The 15,434-nt window shown below is 40.6% G+C and overlaps 1 long non-coding RNA gene and 1 pseudogene across 1 annotated transcript; both read right to left on the reverse strand.

Annotated features, from left to right (window-relative positions):
- Window positions 1-320: 320 nt before the first annotated feature.
- On the reverse strand, window positions 321-15,383 carry LOC129492790 (uncharacterized). Its single transcript, XR_008660954.2, has 3 exons — window positions 15,340-15,383; window positions 3,873-3,988; window positions 321-1,219 (listed from the first exon to the last, which is right to left on the reverse strand). It is a non-coding gene; the product is annotated as an uncharacterized lncRNA (long non-coding RNA).
- LOC129457889 (uncharacterized) lies at window positions 13,880-13,978 on the reverse strand (annotated as a pseudogene).
- Window positions 15,384-15,434: the final 51 nt, after the last annotated feature.

Consider the following 15,434-nt stretch of genomic DNA (forward strand, 5'->3'; position numbering starts at 1 on the left):
GGTGAATTCTAACAAACATTTAAAGAATTTCTATGAATCCTCTCAAACTCTTCCAAAATACAGAAAAATATTACACATTTCCCAATTCATTCTAGAAGCCAATGTTACCCTGATACAAAAACCAGACAAACATATCACCCAAAAAACTACATACCAATATATCTTATGACTATGGATGTAAAAGCAACAAAATACTAGTCAATGGAATCCAGTAACATGTAAAAAGAATTATACACCATTTTCAACTGGGAATTGTCCAGAAATGTAAGGTTGGTTTTACATTGTAAAATCAATTAACACAATACACTATGTTAATAGAATAAAGGATAAAAACCACTTGACCATCTCAACAGATGCAGAAAGACACTTGACAAAATCCAACAACATTTCATGATTTAAAAATCAACGATAGAACTTCCTCAAACTGATAAAAAGCATCTATTAAAAACCCACAGCTAACATCATACTTAATGATGAAAGAATGAATGTTTTCCCCCCAAGATCAAAAATAAGACAAGGATGTCTACTCTCAACTTTGTAGTCAATATCATACTGGAGATTCTATCCAGGGAAATTGGGCAAGAAATAAAAGGCACCCAGATTGGAAAGAAGTAAAATGATCTCTATTTTCCGATGACATAATCTTATGTGTAGAAAGTCCTAACGAATCTTGTTGCCCAAGAAGCAGTGGCAACAGACAGGTGCCTGGAGGGAGCATGGAAATGATGAATTGGTGGAACTTTAGCGACCTCTAAGTGCAGATGGGAGAAGGCAGTTGGATGTGCAAGTCTAAAGTTCAGAAGGGAAGTCTAGACTAGAGACACACATTTGAGAGTTGACAACTCATGTTTACTGAAGCACGGTTAAGATGGTGTTGGAAAGGGAGAATTTGGCCCATGGGAACCTCTGGAATTCATTGGTTCTTAAAAAGAAGGTGGTAGTTAATGCAGAAACACTGGAAATAAGAAGTAGAGGGGTTGAGTGAAGGCCTGAGAGGGAAGTGGTGAGTCGGGGACAGCATTAGTGTCATTCTCACTGCTTTTAGAACGATGCCACATTCCTGCTGGCTGCAATGCCATCTTCTCTAGTGCTGGCGAATGGCTCATGCTCTCCTCCACGTGGTAGATGCTATCACGCTCCCTCCAGGCACGTGTCTGTTGTTACTGCTTCTTGGGCAAGCTGCTCTTCCCTTGGGCTTCTCTCTCCATGTTCCCCAAAGCTAGAAAACAAAGTACACCCTAATTTCTTTATTAAGCAATCATCTTATCAAACAATCTCTTACTGATGGGCAAAAAATTATGGTATAACCCATATATAGAATATTGTGCAGCTGGACAGAGAGAGAAATTTCTCTGTGTGTAAATATGGAAAACTCCCCAATTCCCCAATATATTTTGTTAAAGACAAAAAGGCAAGCTGGGCATGGTGGCTCACACCTGTAATCCCAGCTCTTTGGGAAGCCTAGGAGGATCACTTGAGGCCAGGAGTTTGAGAGCAGCTGGGGCAACATAGCAAGACTCCATTTCTATTAAAAATGTTAAAAACAGCAAGGCTGGGTGCAGTGGCTCACGCCTGTAATCCCAACACTTTGGGAGGCTGAGGCAGGTGGATCACGAGGTCAAGAGATCGAGAACATCCTAGCTAACACGGTGAAACCCCGTTTCTACTAACAATACAAAAAATTAGCCAGGCGTGGTGGCGGGCACCTGTAGTCCCAGCTACTTGGGAGGCTGAGGCAGGAGAATGGCGTGAACCCAGGAAGGGGAGCTTGCAGTGAGCTGAGATCGCGCCACTGCACTCCAGCCCGGGCGACAGAGCAAGACTCCGTCAAAAGAAAAATAAATGTAAAAACATTAGCTAAGCATGGTGGCACATGCCTGTAGTCTCAGATACTTGGGAGGCTGAGGCAGGAGAGTCACTTGACCCAGGAGTTCAAGGCTGCAGTGAGCTATGATCACACCATTGCACTCCAACCTGGGCAACAGAGCAAGGCAAAGAAGAAAGAGAAGGAGGAGGAAGGGGAGGAGGAGGACAAGGAGGAAAAGAAAGAGGAAGAGGACGAAGAAGGAAAAGAATAAATAAAAGGAAAGTATAAAATTGTGATTACATACTATCTTTTGTTTTAAGGGAGAATAAAACTATACTCAAAGTTGCTTATATGCTCATAAAGAAACTCTCAGAATACATGAGAAACTAAAAATAGTGAGCCCTATAGGGGATAAGGCAGGTAGGACCAGGGAGATGAGAAGCAAAAATGAAAGGACATTTCCTAGGCCAGGTGTGGTGGCACACGCCTGTAATCCCAGCACTTTGGGAGGCTGAGACAGGAGGATAACTTGAGGCCAGGAGTTTGAGACCAGCCTGGGCGACAGAATGAGACCCTGTCTGAAAAAAAAAAAAGAAAGAAATTAAATTTTATATTGCTGGTTTTAAATAATATTTTCTCAGCTGGGCATGGTGGCTCACACCTGTAATCCCAGCACTTTGGGAGGCCGAGGTGGGCGAATCACCTGAGGTCCAGAGTTTGAGACCAGCCCGACCAACATGGTGAAACCCCCTCTCTACTAAAAATACGAAAGTAGCCAGGCATGGTGACACATGTCTGTAATCCCAGCTACTCGGGAGGCTGAGGCAGGAGAATCACTTGAACCCGGGAGGCGGAGTTTGCAGTAAACTGAGATTGCACCATTGCACTCCAGCCTGAGCAACAAGAGCAAAACTCCATCTCAAATGAATAAATAAATAAAATAACATTTTCTCTTATTGCTGATGAAAATTAAAATTTTAAAATGGTATCTTATTGTATTCATTAAAGTAATGTAATTGTTACAACAAACAGATACCAAAAGCTTGATGGCTCAAACACAATTGAAGGGTTTTCTTGCTCAAATGAAGACCAACATGGTCAGTAAATAGCTCTTCTCCGAGCAGTAATTGAAGCACCCAGCTCCTCTCATTCTATGGGCCTGCCATCTTCAACTCAAGGAAGCACTGGCCCGGTGTTTGTAAAGGGATTACCAAAACAGTGTTGAGGCCCTAGCGAGGCCAGAGACCATGTACCAGTGGCACCATTTACCTTTATTTTTACTTTAAGTATAGAAATTGAGAAAGTTCAGGATCAGATTAATCCCAGGTAGAGGCTGTGCACAGTAGATGCTGTGGAATGATAAGGAAGCTAAGAAGTTGAGGTCACTGGCAGGAATGTGGGCAGAGTATAGCACCATGAGGAAAAAAAGAAGTCTAACAATGCAAGGGAGTTAATGGACTTGGGAAATGTTTGAAGAGATTAAAGGGCTGTATAATGTCCAGGTGTCAGATTGTGAGCCAGTTGGAGGGTGAGCAGCTTGCAGTTAGTAAACTATATGTTACGGATTAAGAATCCTAAAATAGTCTAGTTCAAGTGATGACAAGGAACACAGGTGTGGCTTTGGGAGTGGGGCCATTGTGGGGTGGATTGTACAGCCCCTAATGTTTGGAATAAGCAAGAGGCCTTGAGGTTAGAGTGTGGGTGAGGCCATCCACAGAGATGTTGAAATTTCCCACATATCAGGCCCTAAATAAATAAGGGAGTGTGCACAGAAAGGATATAAAGTAATTCGGCACATATTTTAAAGGAAGCTGGTTATTGTGTGAGTCTAGGGGAGTATAGCTATGAAAAAAGACAGTAAGTTAGAGTCTGGGCTATGTGGGAAAAAAAGCTATTTCAAACAGTGAGTTGGCCAGGCACAGTGACTCACTCCTGTAATCCCAGCACTTTGGGAGGCCGAGGCGGACAGATCATGAGGTCAGGAGATTGAGACCATCCTGGCCAACATAGTGAAACCCTGTCTCTACTATACATACAAAAATTAGCTGGGTGTGGTGGCACACACCTGTAATCCCAGCTGCTTGGAGGCTGAGGCAGGAGAATTGCTTGAACCCGGGAAGCAGAGGTTGCCCTGAGCTGAGATGGTGCCATTGCACTCCAGCCTGGTGACAGAGGGAGACTCTGTCTCAAAAAAAAAAAGAATAAACAGTGACTTTAGGGGAAGAGCCAAGTTACAGTTAAGGCAAAGAAGTAAACAGTTTGATAATGGCAGATAATTGTACCTGCTATGGAACAAAGATTTTGAGCAAGGGGAGAATGGAAGGAGGAAACATCGGGATGGAGGGATTTACATGAAGTATGGAGATTTCCAAAGCAACATCAGAAGAAAGATCATATGAAAATGTTTGGGCTTCAAAACATCTAGATATGATGGATAAAATCTAACAAACGTATCTTCAAATTCAGAGCCAAGCTTGCAAGAGAGTAACGGAATCCTCAAAGAAGCAAAAACAAAGAGGGGCCTGAAAATTTGGAAAATAAGAGTATGCTTATGCTGGTACTATCTCAGTAATCATGGGTTTAGAGTTTAACACTAGCGGAGGAGGATTTAGACCCATGTAAAGCAGGGATTTAAAATTTAGACCTCTCCACAAAGCCAAGTCCTTCCAAATGTTAAGGCTGAGTAACAAGATGGATTATAAAGAAATCTTTCTTATTCTGGCCCCTGGGAAGAAAAAAGAAAACTCTCCCATGACAGTTTGTAAGCATAGGCATTCCTTTACATGGGTTTAGTGTTCAAATGTAATCTACCTATGGTCTGGAAACCCCAAAGTTGAGAAATTCACTGAAAAGTGATCCTGATCCATTCCATCAGCAGTTTTTTGTTGTTTTGTTTTGTTTTGTTTGTTTGCTTATTTGTTTGTTTTTTGAGATGAAGTCTTGCTCTTGTCCCCCAGGCTGGAGTGTGATGGTGCTATCTCGGCTCACTGCAAGCTCCGCCTCCCGGGTTCAAGCGATTCTCCTGCCTCAGCCTCCCCAGTATCTGGGATTACAGGTGCCTGCCACCACACCTGGCTATTTTTGTATTTTTAGTAGAGACGGGATTTCACCATGTTGGCCAGGCTGGTCTTGAACTCCTGACCTCAGGTGATCTGCCCCCCTTGGCCTCCCAAAGTGCTGGGATTACAGGCGTGAGCCACCACGCCCAGCCCCATCAGCAGTTTTAATACTACAAAAGAAGGAGAGAAAGTCATTGGGGAACCTCTAGCAACCTGCCATATCAGTCAGTATTTTTGAGGCAAAGAAGTATGATCAATAAAATACTTTCAAAGATAAGGATAACGTTAACATAAAACTGGGGTAAAACATAAAACAGAAATACAAGATGAAGAAAGACAATTATCCTGGCACTTTGGGAGGCCAAAGCAGAAGGATCATTTGAGCCCAGGAGACCAGCCTGGGCAGCATAGTGAGACTCCGTCTCTGCAAAAAATACACAAATTAGGCGGGCATGGTGGCATGTACCTATGGTCTGAGCCACTTGGAAGGCTGAGGTGGAAAGATTACTTGAGCCTAGGAGGTCAAGGCTGCAGTGAGCTGTGATTGTAATCATGTCATTGCACTCCAGCCTGGGCAACAGAGCAAGACCCTGTTTCAAAAACAAAAAAAAAGAAGGTAAATTTCTAGTAAATATCCAATATCATCTCTGTTGAAAAATGCATGCTCTAGTTAAATGAACAAGTTAAATGACACCACAAGGAAGCAAACAAACATATCCAGAATGTAGAACATTTTGTAAGACAGCCATTCCTGCAACAAGTCAATGGTATGAAAAGAAAAAAACAGGAGCCTTCTTTAGAGTAAGAGATATTTAAGCTTAAGACATAAAACTAAAAAGCAATGTTTAAACTTTGTTTGGATCCTGATCCAAATAAACCAACTCTAAGAAGACATTTTGGAGGCAACCAAAAATATCTTACTATTTGATGTGATGTGGCACTGTGGTTAAGAAATTATGTGTTTAGAGATGTGTACTGAGGCGTATGGGGAGAACTAACATGATGTCCAGGATTTGCTTTACAATCTTTTGGCAAAGAAAACAAGAAAAAGAAGGAAGGAACAAAAATGGCAATATCTGGAGAGTCATTAAATCTGAGTGATGGGTATATTGGTGCTAATTATACTACTGCTTCTACTTTTATATATGTTTGAATTTTCACAGTCAAGAATTCTAAATTATTTTAGGAAACACATGAACAAAAAAGTGTAAAAACCACTAGTTTATCACACATGCTAATTCTGCTATTTACAGAAATATCTCAGATGTTTTTCTAGAAATTTCTTATTGCTCCCAGTGTGGAAGCCCAACTGACACTTTGCCCTGCTTCCATTATGAAATACCAGCGTCGGGAAAAATAAGCACTTTGTACCCTTACATGAAACAACAATGATGAGTTCACCCCATCTAGTTCTAGTCCCCAGACTAATTCCTGTAAGTGTGCACTCCTTATCTTTAAAAAAATGAAGTTATCTCTGCCTTTTAGAATGATTATGTCTGAAGTAACATCACAATGTTTGTGACTAGGATGAACATGAGAAAAAGTTACTGTTTTCCACCATGAACAGATAGCTACAAACTGGAAATCTTACATGCTTTTTCTTTTCTTTAAAAACCTAAAAATCCTTTAAATGCCACACAGATATTTGAGTTGATCTCCCTAAAGTCTGACTCCTTTATATCTTTTTTTCCACACACACAAAAAAACAGTATTACTGAGATATGATCTACATACCACACAACTCAACCCACTTAAATTGTACAATTCAATGGTTTTTACTTTCTTTAGAGTTGTGTAACCATCACCATTATCAATTTTAGAATATATCCATCACTCCAAAAAGAAACTCTGTACCCATTAGCCATCTCTCTCTATCTCCCACATATGGCCTCACCTCTAGCTCTAGAAGGAACTAATCTATTTTCTGTCTCTGTGAGTAATATGATTTGGCTCTGTGCCCCCCCCCCCAAAATCTCATGTCGAATTGTAATTCCCAGTGTTGAAGGACGGGCCTGGTGAGAGGTGATTAAATCATGGGGGTGGACTTCCCCCTTGTTGTTCTTGTGATAGAGTTCTCCCAAGATCTGCTTGTTTAAAAGTGTGTAGAACCTCCTCCTACTCCCACTGGCCATGTAAAGATGTGCCTGCTTCCCCTTCACCTTCTGCCATGTTGTAAGTTTCCTGAGGCCTCCCCAGAAGCAGAAAACTATACAGCCAGCAAAATTGTGAGCAAAATTAAACCTCTTTTCCTTATAAATTAACCAGTCTCAGGTAGTTCTTCATAGCAGTGTGAGAATGCACTAATACAGAAAATTGGTACTATAGAAGTGGGGCATTACTATAAAGATATCTGAAAATGTGTAAGCAACTTTGCAGTTGGATAACAGGCAGAGGTTGGAACAGTTTGGAGGGCTCAGAAGAAGACAGGAAGATGTGAGAAAGTTTGGAACTTCCTAGAGACTTCTTGAATGGTTGTGACCAAAATGCTGATGGTGATATGGACAGTGAAGTCCAGGCTGAGGAGGTCTCAGATGAAGATGAGGAACTGTGAAACTCTAATATCTGAGACAGGTTTCAGTAAATTTAGAAAGTTTATTTTGCCAATGTTGAGGGCACACACCCATCACACAGCCTCAGGAGGTCTTGACAACATGTGCCCAAGGTGGCTGGGGCACAGCTTGGTTTTAGACATTTTAGGGAGACATGAGACATGAGACATCAATAAATATATGTAAGATAAACATTGGTTCTGTCTGGAAAGGTGGGACAACTCAAGCAGGGAGGGGGCTTCCAAGTCACAGGTAGCCCCTTTGTTTTGGCCATTCTCCCTTTTGGAAAGGGAGTATTTACCCAATGCCTATATGCTTATTGTATCTTGGAAGTAATTAACTTGTTTTTTATTTTACAGGCTCATAGGTGGAAGGGACTTGCCTTGTCTCAGATGAGATTTTGGACTGAGGACTTTTGAGTTAATGCTGAAATGATTTAAGACTTTGGGGAGCTGTTGAGAAGGAGTGATTGCATTTTGCAATGTGAGAAATACATGAGATTTGGGAGGGTCCAGGGCCAGAATAATATGGTTTGGCTCTGTGTCCCCACCCAAATCTCATGTCGAATTGTAATTCCCAGTGTTGGAGGAGGGGCATGGTGGGAGGTGATTGAATCTTGAAAGTGGACTTCCCCCTTGCTATTCTTGTGATAGAGTTCTCCCAAGATCTGCTTGTTTAAAAATGTGTAGTGCCTTCCTCTGCCTCCTGCTGGCCATGTGAATATGTACCTGCTTCCCCTTCACCTTCTGCCATTATTGTAAGTTTCCTGAGGCCTCCTCAGAAGGAGAGGCTTGTACAGCCTACAGAACTCTGAGCACTGTTAAATCTCTTTTCCTTATAAATTACCCAGTCTCAGGTAGTTTTTTATAGCAGTGCAAGAATGGAGCAATACAATGAGTTTGCCTATTCTGGACATTTATATAAATAGAATCACACAATACATAGTATTTTTGATTACTAACATTTTCAAGATTATTCCATGTACTGTAGTAGCAAGAATCAGTACTTCACTGTTTTTCACTCCTGTATGATATTCCATTGTATAGATACATCACAGTTTATTTATCCAACATTTGGGTTGTTTCCATTTTTTTTCTGGCTGTCACAGGTAATGCGGCTATGGACATTTGCGTGAAAGTTTTTTGGACTTTTTTTTTAAGAGATAGGGTCTGGCTCTGTCACCCAGGCTGGAGTACAGTGGTGCTAACATAGCTCACTGCAGCCTCAAAATCCTGAGCTCAAGGGATCCTTGCACTTCAGTCTCCCAAGTAGCAGGAACTACAGGCATGAGCTACTGCACCTGGCTTTTTAAAGATTTTTATGTTTGTGACAGGGTCTTCCTATGTTGTCCAGACTAGTCCCAAACTCCTGGGCTCAAGCAATCCTCCTGCCTCCGCCACCCGAATAGCTGGTATTATAGACACACAATAATATGCACAGCTGTGAAAAAGTTTTTATAAAACATATGTTTTCTTTTCTCTTGTTTTCTTCTCTCTAGAAGTAGAATTGAGGGTCATATGGTAACTATATTTTTTAACCTTTTGAGGAAATGCCAAATTGTTTTCCAAAGTGGTTACACTGTTCCACATTCCCACCAGTAGTGTATGAGGATTTCAATTTCTCCACATTCTTCCCAACACTCATTATTGTCTGACTTTTCTATTATTGTCATCTATAAGTGTGAAGAAGTATCTCATGGTTTTGATTTGCATTTCCCTAATGACTAATGATGTTGAACAACTTTTCAAGTGTTTATCAACTTTCCTTGCACCTCTTTGAAAGTGATATTTCTAAATGCCTTTGTCTCTGTGTCTTTCATCTATGCTAATAGTATCTTCAGTTACACTTAACTTCCCCTTGCTGTAGTTCACTTAACAAGAGGATAAAAAGTAATAGCAACACATTAGTCTTTGTACTTTCTCATTCATTGATTTATCAAACATGTACAGAGAGGCTACCCTGTCCCAGATGCTTTTCTAAGCACTGATCATATAGAAGAAAATAAAACAGACAAAAAACTATTATCATCATGGAGCTTACATGGGTTTATGTTTTTTTTGTTGTGACTTTTAAAAACACATATAAAGTTTACCAACTGAACCATATTAAGTGTACTGTTCAGTAAAGCATATTCACATTTTGTGAAATAGAGCTCCAGAACTTTTCCACCTTGCAAATCTGAAACTCCCTACCTATTAAACAACTCCCTTTTTCTCCTTCCCACAGACCCTAGTTCCTGTCATTCTATTTTCTGTTTCTATGAATTTGACTACTTTGGATAACTCATATAAATGGAATCATACAGTATCTGTCTTTTTGTGACTGGCTTGTTTCATTTAACATTATGTCCTCAAGCTTCATCCATGTTGTAGCATGTGACAAGATTTTCTTCCTTTTTAAGTCTAAATAATATATTATTATATGTATACACCACATTTTGTTTATCCATTCATCCCTCAGTAGACACTTTGGTTGCTTCCATTTCTTGGATATCGTGAATAGTGCTGCTATGAACATGAGAGCACAAATATCTCTTAAATATCTCTTTGAGGCTCTGCTTTCAATTCTCTTGGATATATAACCAGAAGTGGTATTGCTGAATCATATGATAGTTTGGCAGTTTTTGAGGAACTGCCATACTATTTTCTCTCCTTTTTTTTTTTTTTTTTTGACCAAGTTTCACTCTTGTTGCCCAGACTGGAGTGCAATGCTGCGAGCTCAGCTCACCACAACCTCTGCCTCCCAGGTTCAAGTGATTATCCTGCCTCAGCCTCCCAAGTAGCTGGGATTACAGGCATATGCCACCACACCCAACTAATTTTGTATTTTTTATAGTAGAGACAGGGTTTCTCCATGTTGGTCAGGCTGGTCTCGAACTCCCGCTCAGGTGATCTGCCCACCTTGGCCTCCCAAAGTGCTGGGGTTACAGGTATGAGCCACTGCGCCTGGCCTGCCATACTATTTTCTATAGTGGCTGCACCATTTTGCAATCCCACCACCAATGCAAAAGGATCCGGTTTCTCCACATCCTCATCAACAGTTGCTATTTTCTGGGTTTTGGTGTTTTTAAAAAAAATAATGGCCATCCTATTATCCTGAGGTGATATCTCAATGTGGTTTTGGTTTGAATTTCTCTAATGGTTAGTGATGTTGTGCATATTTTCATATGCTTGTTGGCCATCTGTGTATCTTTGGAGAAATGCCTATTCAAGTGCCTTTTTAAATTGGGTCATTTGACTTTTTTGTTGTTGAGTTGCAGGAGTGCTTTATATATTCTAAATGTTAATGCCTCATCAGATATATAATTTTTAAATACTTTCTCCCATTCCACAGGCAGAAGAAAATGCCTTTTCATTTTGATTATGTTCTTTGATGCACAAAAGTTTTTAAGTTCCATTTTTGCTTTTGTTGCCTACGCTTTTGGTGTCATATCCAAGAAATCATTGCCAAATCCAATATCATGAAGCTTTCCTCCCATGTTTTCTTCTAGGAGTTTTATAGTTTGGGGTATTACATTTAGGTCTTTAGTCTATTTTGAGTTAATTTTTATATATGGTGTAATATAAGGGCCCAGCTTCTTTTGCATGTGGATATCTAGTTTTCCCAAAACCATTTGTTGAAGACACTTTTCTTTCCCCATTCAGTCGTCTTGGCACCCTTGTCAAAGATCATTTGACCATATATACAAGGGTTTATTTCTTGGCTATTCTATTTCATTGGCCCATTTATCTGTTTTTATGCCAGTACCACACTGTTCTGATTACTGTGGTTTCATAGTATCTTTTGAAATCAGAAAGTGTGACTCCTTCAACTTTATTCTTCCTTTTCAAAAATTTTTTTGGTTATTCAGGGTCCCTTGAGATTTTGTGTGAATTTTAGGGTGATTTTTTTCTATTTTGAAAAAAAAATGCTATTGGGATTCTGCTATGGATTGTGTTGAAATCTATTGATCACTTGGGGTAGCATGAATATCTTCACAGCATTAAGTACTGCAATCCATGAGCATGGGATGTCTTCTCATTTATTTGTGTCTCCTTTAGTTTCTTTCAGCAACGTTTTGTAGTTTTGGTTGTACAAATCTTTTTTTTTTTTTTTCCTGAGACAGAGTCTCGCTCTGTCACCCAGGCTGGAGTGCAGTGGCATGATTGCAGCTCACTGCAGCCTCCACCTCGTGGGTTCAAGCAATTCTCCTGCCTCAGCCTCTTGAGTAGCTAGGATTACAAGTGTGCACCACCATGCCCAGCTAATTTTTGTATTTTTAGTAGAGATGGGTATTCACCACGTTCATCAGGCTGGCCTCGAATGCCTGACCTTGTGATCCACCCACCTTGTCCTCCCAAAGTGCTGGGATTACAGATGTGAGCCACCAGGCCCAGCTGATTGTACAAATAATTTACCTCCTTGCTTGGGTTTATTCCTAAGTATTTTACTCTTTTTGACGCTATTGTAAGTGGAATTGTTTTCTTAATTTTATTTTTGGATTGTTCATTGTTAGTGTATAGAAAAGCAACTGACTTTTGCATATCAATTTTGTATCCTACAACTTTGCTGAATTTGGTTATTAGTTCTAACAGAGTTTTTGTGGAATCTTTTAACGTTTTCTACATATAAGATCATGTCATCTGTGAACAAAGGTAATTTTACTTCTTCCTTTGCAATTTGAATGCTATTGCGGGAACCAGCCCCCAATATTTCAACATGGTTCTTTCTATTTTCCCTAAGTGTCAGCCAGTCTGAGAAATAAAGAGAAAGAGTACAAAGAGAGGAATTTTACAGCTGGGCCTCCAGGGGTGACATCACATATTGGTAGGACCGTGATGATGACCCTGAGCCGCAAAACCAGCAAGTTTTTATTAGGGATTTTAAAAGGGGAGGGAGTGTATGAACAGGGAGTAGGTCACAAGGATCACATGCTTCAAAGGACAATAAAGATCACAAGGCAAGACAAAATTAGAATTACTGATGAGGGTCTATGTCCCACTGTGCACACATTGTCTTGATAAACATCTTAACAGGAAACAGGGTTCAAGAGCAGAGAACCGGTCTGACTAGAATTTACCAGGCTGGAATTTCCCAATCCTAGTAAGCCTGAGGGTACTGCAGGAGACCAGGGCATATTTCAGTCCTTATCTCAACTACATAAGACAGACACTCTCAGAGCAGCTGTCTATAGACTTACCCCCAGGAATGAATTCCTTTCCCAGGGTTACTCCTTGCTGGGAAAAGAATTCAGCAGTATTTCTCCTACTCGCACATCCGTCTATAGGCTTTCTGTGAGAAGAAAAATATGGCTGTATTCTGCCTGACCCCACAGGCAGTCAGACCCTATGGTTATCTTCCCTTGTTCCCTAAAAATCGCTGTTATTCTGTTCTTTTGCAGGGTGCACTGATTTCATATTGTTCAAACACACCTGTTTTACAATCGGATTTCATATTGTTTAAACACACATGTTCTACAATCAATTTGTACAAAAGTGGTCCTGAGGTGACATACATTCTCAGCTTACAAAGATAATGGGATTAAGAGATTAAAGTAAAGACAGACATAAGAAATTATAAGAGTATTATTAGGGAAGTGATAAATGTCCATGAAATTTTCACAATTTATGTTCAAAGATTGCAGTAAAGACAGGCATAAGAAATTATAAAAGTATTAATTTTGGGAATTGATAAATGTCCATGAAATCCTCATAATTTATGTTCTTCTGCCTCAGCTCCAGCTGGTCCCTCCATTTGGGGTCCCTGACTTCCTGCAACAGAATGCCTTTTATTTCTTTTTCTTGTCTTATTGCTCCGGCCACTACTTCCAATACTATGTTGAATCAAAGTGGTGAAAGTGGGCATCCATGCTTTTTTCCTGATCTTAGAAAAAGAGATTTTAGTCTTTCACCATTGAGTATGAAGTTCAATACAAGCTTTTCTTTTCTTTCTTTGTTTCTTTATTTATTTTGAGATGGAGTCTTGCTCTGTCACCCAGGCTGGAGTGCAGTGGTGCGATCTCGGCTCACTACAGCCTCTGCCTCCCAGGTTCAAGCAATTCTCCTGCCTCAGCCTCCTGAGTAGCTGGGACTACAGGCATGTGCCACCACGCCCGGCTAATTTTTATATTTTTAGTAGAGATGGGGTTTCGCCATGTTGGCCAGGCTGGTCTCGAACTCCTGACCTCAGGTGATCCACCCACCTTGGCCTCCCAAATTGTTGAGATTACACGCGTGAGCCACCTTGCCCGGCCAATATAAGCTTTTCATAAATGGTCCTTATTATTATCTTGAGGTAGGTTCCTTCTGTTTCTAGTTCGTTGAGTGTTTCTATCGTGAAAAGGTGTCAAATCTTGTCAGCTAACTTTTCTACATCAGTTGAGATGATCATGTGGTTTTTGTCCTTCATTCTGTTAATGTGACATATTATGTTGATGGATTTTTATATGTTGCATCTCAGTAATAAATCCCACTTGATCATGGTGTATAATCCTTGTAACATACTGTTGAATTTGGTTTGCTAGTACCATGCTAATCTTCTCTGTATTGTTCCAATTTTAGCATATGCACTGCCAAAGGGAACACTCCCACAGCTTTACTTTTTAAATATGGTATAATGTAAAAATACATTAAATTTAGGCTATCAAATGAGTTAAAGACCAAGAATTGTTTTCTACATTTGAAACAAACAAAAATTAAGACATACATGTGCTAGTTCTTCTGTTTATTGTTTTCTTTGAGGAATTGGGCATCACCTCCTAAATAGCTTCAACCTTAACGTTAGCAAATGACTGACTGCCTCTTTGGAAGGTGCTGTGAAACAAGTTGGCCTATAGAGAGCATCTGTATTTGCAGGTTCTATAACATTATATGAAACTTGTTTGTAAATAAACCTAAATTGTTTAAAATAAATAAGGATATAAATAATATGTACTGAGAATTCAGTTCTTTTCCAACATATATGCAATAATTCAAACTTTAGGGTACGTAAAATACAACACCTCATGCAGAGTAATGTGCAAAATATGTGGAGTAACAAAAATTCTCTCCTTGACCAAACTCTAGCCAGGCTCCTCTGAGCCATTTGTGGACTAGGCCTCAACAGACTTGAACAAAACCCTAACACAGTCTCTAACAGTTCAAGGCAGCATCTCTAGGATGACTCCAGCCCCGCTTTAAAGGGCCTGCCTGAAAAAACTCAGGCTGCCAAAGGAATTTACTGTTCCAGCCAACACCTTAAGATACGGTCCCTGTCTCCCAGCCTCTGTGGGAGGATAAAAGCCTAACTTCCAGAAACACCATTTAACAAACCCAGATGGGTTTCACGTGGACTAACCCCTACTTTGCACTTTTTGTAATCTTTCACGTCCCTCACTCTTCTGAGCGCCCCCTCATTCCTCTCCCCTTCCCTATTCCCCCATTTTTCCTTTAAAGTCTGAGTAACATTTGTACAAATCAAAGTTGAGTTCAGTTCGTGCTGGACTCCTCCTCACTCCATTAGTATATTACTGGTTAAAACCTGTCTCAACCGCTTTACTGTCCTGCTTTGTCTTTGACAAGAGCACGGGGGTGGATTTATTTTTCTGGCTCAGTAGAGATCCTAATGTCAGGCACTGCGGACGGTGAGGGCCACGATTCTTTGGAGAAAAGTTCCTGGGGCCTATACCACTGGAAACTAACACCAGCTAATGGGATTTTCTGCTCTGCGTCACAACTCCTGAAGTTGCTGGTTCTGATCTACAGCTGAGAAAGTTAACAGGTGATTACAAAGCCTAGGATGTTTTGTCAACTTCCTGGAACAATTCCACCAGTCAGAGCCCAAACCGGGAGCAAAGGAGGAAGAGAAACTCGAAGCAGGGTGTGACCAAGGTAGGCAGGCTGAAAAAGGAAACAAAATGTAACATCCTAAGAGAATGCAGGGTCCGAATAAAGGAACTAACCCTCACCTGCAGCTCAGATTCTACGCCGGCGCCCGGAGCTGGGCCCTGTTGCCTAGCGACGGCGCATGCGCACTGACTAGCGCAGCCCCCAAACATGCATC

The sequence above is a fragment of the Symphalangus syndactylus genome, chromosome 11 (assembly GCF_028878055.3).
Source record: "Symphalangus syndactylus isolate Jambi chromosome 11, NHGRI_mSymSyn1-v2.1_pri, whole genome shotgun sequence".
Classification (NCBI taxonomy): Eukaryota; Metazoa; Chordata; class Mammalia; order Primates; family Hylobatidae; genus Symphalangus; species Symphalangus syndactylus.